Source organism: Carcharhinus amblyrhynchos, chromosome 26 (genome assembly GCF_965287045.1).
Source record: "Carcharhinus amblyrhynchos chromosome 26, sCarAmb.v2.hapA, whole genome shotgun sequence".
Taxonomy (NCBI): Eukaryota; Metazoa; Chordata; class Chondrichthyes; order Carcharhiniformes; family Carcharhinidae; genus Carcharhinus; species Carcharhinus amblyrhynchos.
This window is the reverse complement of record NC_137349.1, coordinates 28,225,242-28,231,241: the sequence shown is the minus strand read 5'-3', so window position 1 is coordinate 28,231,241 and position 6,000 is coordinate 28,225,242.

Below are 6,000 nucleotides of genomic sequence, written 5' to 3'. Positions count from 1 at the left end.
CCTTTAAAGCAAATAAGTTGGAGAAATTTTTGACCTGTTCAATCTTTCTTGAGTCTTTATGACTCATCTGAAAAAAAAGTTGTGCATGAAACCCCTTTACAAAATAAGATTCATTGTTAAATTCCATTTAATGCAAAACGAGTGCCCTGAAATAAACAGAGTGGGAGGCAGATACAGTTAAGCCTTTTGGTACAGTAGTTATTATTTTATCCCTGCCGTACTGATGTAAAAAGATCATAGATTGCAGTCAAGAAAGAGATCAATGGGAGGGAGAGACATGGTTATAAAGATGAGTTTTTGTGGGGTTTTTGAAGTCAGAGAGAGCAGGAATACAGCAAAGAGATTTTAAGAGATAACCCGTGAAGCAAGAGCTGAAAGGTTAGCCTCAAAAAGTAGAGCAAAAGGAATGAGATTCGAGTCATAAACCTGAGTCAGAACATAGAATTCAGGTAGTGGGATATGACTCAGAGAGGAGGAAGTCAGGCTGCAGCAGATTTTGAAAATTAGTTTTAGGGCACAGAAAGCTGTCTCAGCTATTTTGAGTTAAAATGCAACCGAGTTTGATGTGATTAAGTCTAGAAGATAAACATATTCCATTTATAAATGATTTGTAAACTATTTCTTCTTGTCCTTCTATTTACAGCCTTTGATATAGTTGACCACATCAACTTTCTCCAAAGCCTGGACGGGAATGCATTCACTTTGTTCCATTTCTATCAATCTAATTGTAGCTAGAGAATCACTTGTAAAGCACTTACTGCTCCAGCACTATTTCCTTTGGTGTTCCCCAAAGATCTAGTCTTGGTTCCCTTTTATTTACATAGAAATATAGAAAATAGAAACAGGAGTAGGTTATTAAAACCCTCAGACCTGCTCTGCTATTCAATATGATCATGGTTGATTCAATATCTCAATGCCATTCGCCTGCACTCTCCCCAAAATCCTTGACAGCTTTAGTGTCTAGAAATCTACCTGTTTCCTTCTTAACACGCTGCCTCTCAATGAAATATCTATAAGCATGAGTTTTTCCAAGTATGCTGATGATATCCACTCTACCACACCACCACCTCCCTTGATTCCTGTTGCTAAAATGTAAACGTCCAGTACTGGATAAGCAGAAATGTCTTCCAACTGAAAATTTGGAAATCGTTGTCTTTAGCCACTGTTCCAAGCTCCATTCCTTAGCTACAATCCATCCCTCTCCCTGGTAACTGTCTGAACCTAAGACAGACAGCATACAAATTGGTGTCATAAGTGACAGCAATCTCCCACCTCCAATGTTGAAAGGAATGACATGTTCAATTCCATGGGGCTAGACAATTAGAAAGTCCCTGATGGCTGCCTGTTGCATGTGGACTGGTAACCCTGCCGCACCCCATCACCTCCATCCAACCTTTGCAAAAATGGTTTGGAGGCAGATGGAGCTGGGAAACTGTGGCTGCCAGTGACTATTTTTAGCTCATGTCTGCCTCCATTCTTAATCATAGTGGAGGAATCAAAATCCTGCCCATTAGGTCCATCACTCCCCCCCCCGCCAAAGATGCTGCCGGACTTGCTTAGCATTTTCTGTTTTTACTTCTCTTGTTTCTCACTTTGCAATAGAAGTTACTGAGCAGCAGTCAGGAGTGGGAACCGCTCTGTATTTTTTGATTTGATTTATTGTGACACGTAAATAGTGAAATGTATTGTTTCTTGCATACAGACAAAGCATACCGTACATAGAGAAGGAAACGAGAGAATGCAGAATGTAGTGCTACAAGGTAATGCGAGGGAGGTCCATTCAAAAGTCAGATGGCAGCAAGGAAGGAGCTGTTCTTGAGTCGTTGGTATGTCCTCGAACTTTTGTACCTTTTCCCTGACACAACAATGTAGAAAAGAGAATGTCCGGAGTGCATGACGTTCTTAATTATGCTGGCTGCTTTTTCAAGGCAGCGGGAAGTGTAGTCAATGTCAATGAGTGGGAGGCTGGTTTGAATGATAGACTGGGCTTCATCATTTGTAGTTTCTTGCGGTCTTGGACAGAGCAGCAGCCATATCAAGCTGTGATACAATCATAAAGAATGCTTTCTATGGTGCATCTGCAAAAGTTGGTGAGAGTTGTAACAGACATGCCAAATTTCCTTAGTCTTCTGAGAAGTTAGAGGTGTTGACGTGCTTTAGTTAGGAAACCCCAGGTTATCCTAACCTGACCAGGTCAGGTTTTTGGTGATCTGGACATCTAGAAACTTGAAGCTTTCTACCGTTTCTACTTTGTCCCCATTGATGTAGACAGGGGCCTGTCCTCCACTATGCTTCCTGAAGTCGATGACTATCTCCTTTGTTTTGTTGACATTGAGGGACAGATTATTGTGATTGCACCATAGAACTATAGAACCCTACAGTGCAGAAAGAGGCCCTTCGGTCCATCGAGTCTGCATTGGCCACAATCCCACCCAGGCCCTACCCCCATATCCCAACATATTTTACCCACTAATCCCTCTAACCTAAGCATCTCAGGACACTAAGGGGCAATTTTAGCATGGCCAATCAACCTAACCCGCACATCTTTGGACTGTGGGAGGAAACTGGAGCACACGGAGGAAATCCACACAGATACGAGGAAAATGTGCAAACTCCACACAGACAGTGACCGTAGCTGGGAATCCAACCCAGGTCCCTGGAGCTGTGAGCAGCAGTGCTAACCACTGTGCTACCATGCTGCCCACTACCAGTTCACCAGATTTGCTATCTCTTTCCTGCACTCCTTTTTGTCATTGTTTGAGATCTGACCCACTATGGTGATCTCAACAGCAAACTTGAAAATCAAGTTGGAGGGGAATTTAGCCACAGTCTTAGGTGTATAAGGAAAATAATAGGGGGCTGAGGACACAGCCTTGTGGGGCACCAGTTGTGAGGATGATCATGGAGGAGGTGTTGTTATCTATCTTTACTGATTGTGGTCTGTGTTTAAGAAGTTCAGGATCCAGTTGCAGAGGGAAGGGCTGAGACCCAGGCCACGGAGTGTGGAGATGAGTTTCATAGAAATAATGATGTTGAAGCTGAGCTGTAGTTGATAAATAGGAGCCTGACATTAGTGTCTTTGTATCTTTGTGTTCCGGGGTTGAACACAGGGCTAGAGAGATGGCATCTGTTGTGGACCTGTTGAGGCAGAGTGAAATGTAGTGGATCCAGGCAATCTGGGAGGCCAGAATTGATTTGTGCTATGACTAACCTTTCAAAGCATTTCATAATAGTGGATGTCAGAGTCACCGGATGAGTCATTTAGGCATGCTGTTTAGCTTTTCTTTGGTGCCTGGATGCTGGTCATCTTCTTGAAGCAGATGGGGGTCTCAGATTGTTGTAAAGGTTGAAGATGTCTACAAACACCCCTGCCAGCTGATCTGCGCAGGATCTGAGTGCTTGTCCAGGTACCCGATCTGGGCCAGTCACTTTCCATGGTTTGACCTTTGAGAAGGCTGCCCTGACATCTGCAATGGTGACCTCAGATGCAGGTTCATCCGAGGCTTCCAGGCTGGAGAGCATGCTCTCGCTGACCTCTTGCTCAAAACAGGCATAGAATGCATTGAGCTCATCAAGTGCATTGAGGGGTGCGTTGGTGCCAGTGATTTTACATGCCTTCATCTTATAGCCTGTTATGTCTTGCCATAGACCATGGGGGTCTGTGTGGCTAGCCTGGGACTCTAGCTTGGTCTGGTACTGTCTTTTGGCATCTTTGATGGAACTCCTTAGATCATATCTGGCTTTCTTTATTTAGGTATATTTTTCCTCTCCCCAGCTCAGAGACACAGATGCCATTTATGGCACCCATACTGTCATCTTGCTGAGATCAACTCACAGGCCTAAACATTTCAATGCCTCAGCACTTGTTCACTGAAATACTGGAGGAGTCACATGGCTGTAACATTGGGTTCCATTGCACAGCTGGTTTTGATGAATATGAACATATTAGGAGCAGAAGAACCTGCTCCATCATCCAATAAGTTCACGGCTGATCTGATTGTAACTTCAACTCCACATTCCCACCTACCTCTGATAGCCTTTCACCTCCTGGCTTATCAAGAATCTGTCTACTGTAATCAAAAACTTTGCTTCTACCACTTTTTGACCAAGAGAGTTCCAAAGACTCATAACCTTCAGAGAACAAAACTCTGTCCTAAATGGACAAAACCATATTTTTGAACTATGGCCCCTTGTACTAGACTTTATCACAAGAGGAAATATCCTCTCCACATCAACTGTCAAGACCCCTCAAGATCTTACAGGTTCAATCAAGTCACCTCTTACTCTCTAAACTCTAGTGGATACAAGCGAATCATGTTCTTTGCAGTTATAAGCAGGCTTCAAGCTGTCTGCTTAGAAGTCCTTTTATTGCTGCTTAAATGGTTTACATGGGTTATGTTTATTATTACTCTGGCCCATGTACTTTCTGGGATTTTTTTTTAATGACCCAGACTTGTTAGAGGAAGAATAATTGACAGATTAGGTGACAAGTTCTTACTTTCAATTTTGGGCTGCTGTTTTTAGATTAGGTGTTTTTACTTCAGGCTGGTTGCTACCAGGTTTTTTCTCTATCTTCTTGTACTGTAAATTCTGCTGGCTAACTGGAAGCAGTTCTTCTTGCCTTCCTGGTGCGAATGTTCTGCTGTTGGTGATTTGCTGGTTAGTAACTAGAGTGTCTCTGTCTCTTGAAGTAGTTTGCTGGCAACAACTAGAGGCCAGCAGTGGCATTATCTCTACCTCAAGGTCTGCTGGAAGTTACAAGGCTGGGAAGTCAGAATTTCAATTCTCCAACCAAAGGACTAAGTTCTAGCATCATGTCAGCATTCTTATTTTCTGTGCTAAATCTATGGCAAGTGTATGTTTTCAGGAAGTTTGTTTGGTTGGACCATTTCATATGTTCAGGGTTATACAATATCATGGTTGTTTTTTTTGCTTGTAATTGGTAAAAGTTATTGCTATATGTTAACTGTATTCTAAATAAAACTTCCTTTGATAAAGCCTCCCTAGTGGATCATTTGAACCATACCTGAGTGAAACATCTCATGTTTACCCTAGCCAAATTTAAACTGCAAAACTTATGATCCAGGCCAACTTCATAAAACACTTTGGAGTTTCTAACATTAATCATAACAATTGGGGGGTCTTTGTGGGATTAAAATCTGTAATCTTTAATTGATTGGGGATTATTGGGCTCAAAGATAGTGAATGGTAAGCATATTTGTGTTTTCTTTTCAGGTGTTGTAGTCAGGTTTAAGTAGGGCGTACCTCGTGGAATAATGACTCCTTCAAAGGCTCAGATGTTCCTGGCAGTGGAAGAAGTCATGTGGGATGGTTTACAAAAGATGACTAAAACAAAGCTTCTTGCAAAAATGTTGCAGTTGACATTACCTGATAAGGGGGACTTCATAGTGGCAATAGTGCAGCATTTAAAATTGCCAGAAACACAGTGAGAGTAACTGGAAATGGCCAGAATTGAATTACAAATTAAACAACTTGAACATGAAAAAGAATTGAAACAGTTTCAATTGCAACAAAAAAAAAATGAAACTGCTTGAATTACAGATCAGGGAGAAAGAAAGGGATAGCCCTAGTAGAACAAAAAAATGAGAATTTACACTTCAGAAATTGACAATAAAGAGTGAACATCAGTTTAAATTGGCGAAGCTAGAGGGAAAAGCATAGGTTGAGAGAAGTGATGAAGACAGTGAGGAAGAACAACAGCGTTGTAGTCAAAGGACTGGTTGGGATCTATTTAAATATGTCCAAGCACTGCCAAGGTTTGATGAAAATAATTCAGTAGCTTTTTTTATTTAATTTGAGAAAGTGGCTAAACAAATGAAATGGTCACTAATCATGCAGGTATTATTGTTTCAAACAAAGTTGGTAGGTAGAGCTGGTGAGGTGTTTGCATCACAACCAGAGGAGGTATTTGGGAATTATGATCAAGTGAAAAAATCCATCTTAAGTGCAAACGAAGTAGTGCCAGAAGCCGTCATATAA